Source organism: Aptenodytes patagonicus, chromosome 7 (genome assembly GCF_965638725.1).
Source record: "Aptenodytes patagonicus chromosome 7, bAptPat1.pri.cur, whole genome shotgun sequence".
NCBI lineage: Eukaryota > Metazoa > Chordata > Aves > Sphenisciformes > Spheniscidae > Aptenodytes > Aptenodytes patagonicus.
Genome location: NC_134955.1, coordinates 53429773 through 53430955, shown reverse-complemented (window position 1 = coordinate 53430955; position 1183 = coordinate 53429773). Strand labels below are relative to the sequence as shown.

General features: G+C 56.2%; 1 non-coding gene across 1 annotated transcript; it reads left to right on the top strand.

The window, feature by feature from the left end:
- The first annotated feature begins 227 nt into the window (after window positions 1-227).
- TRNAT-UGU (transfer RNA threonine (anticodon UGU)) lies at window positions 228-300 on the top strand. Its single transcript has one exon. It is a non-coding gene; the product is annotated as a tRNA-Thr (tRNA).
- The last annotated feature ends 883 nt before the right edge of the window (window positions 301-1183 follow it).

Genomic DNA, 1183 nt, shown 5'->3' with positions numbered 1-1183 from the left:
GGAGCGGCTGCCGGCGGGCCGCGGGCTCCTCCCGGCGGCGGCCTCGACGCTGCTCTGCAGGGCGAGCCCCTTGCCGCCGGGGCCGGGGGAAGGGCAGACGGCCCGGCGGCCGGGCGGGCTGAGGGCGGTGTGCTCGGCCGGGCGGGGGTCGCGGGGCGCCCGGCAGGGGGCGGCGGGGAAAGCCTGTGCCGCGCCATTAGGAACCGCCGGGGAAACCACTGAGCGGCGGCTCCATAGCTCAGTGGTTAGAGCACTGGTCTTGTAAACCAGGGGTCGCGAGTTCGATCCTCGCTGGGGCCTGGGTGCATTTTTAGGTGTCACTGTCGGTGGCTGCATCCATGAGCAACGGTCGTGGTTTTGGGGTATTTTGGTGGTGGCGGACTAGAGCGTGCGGGCGGGCTCCGAGGGCTTGTTATGTAAGGGGAACGCCGTGGAAACAAACACTTTCGGTTAAATCTGAGTGTTAACAGTAATACTGGTCACCGAATTAACGCACGTCTGTGCTTGGCGCCGGCAGGGGAGCAGGGGAACAATAAGCCCTTTGGCTTATTTGGCACGGGGATGGCCGAGTAAATATTTGTACAGCTCACATCACAATTTCCCTGATGGGAGCTTTGGCAAAATGCTGTTAAGGGGTTTAAAAGGAACAAATTGCCCCAGACTGGAGAATAAGCTGGACGGGATTATCTGACTCTTCACAGCTTGTCAGGCAAGCCGAGCTGTTGGGTTTATTTCTGTGCTGGAGGCTGGACAGAGGAGGTGTAATAATTCTTTGCCTTTTTTTTTTTTTTTTTGCTTTTAGGTTATAGAAAGAGCTAGAAACCTCCGCACATATCCTCTTGAGCACTACACTTTAAAAATATGCATTCGTTTTTTTCAGAAATCGTGTGACCAAGGCATTTAGTTTCCAGCACTGCAAACACCACAGCAATCGTTACCGACATCAAGCAGGGAAATTAATACATAGGCTTTGGCAAGGGGCAAGGACAATACCTGCAGTGCACATGCTGCAAGGGGCTCAAAACGTGGCAGAGCTGTTGAACAGGCAGGCAGCTGCTGGAGGCTGTGGCTTTGCGTGCCGCAGGCTGCAGCTTGATGTGTCAAGAAAGACACGTGGGCTGTGGCGTGGCACTGCAGCCCATGTTATACCCTCCCGGCTGCTATCACAGCTTCTCTCCAGCCT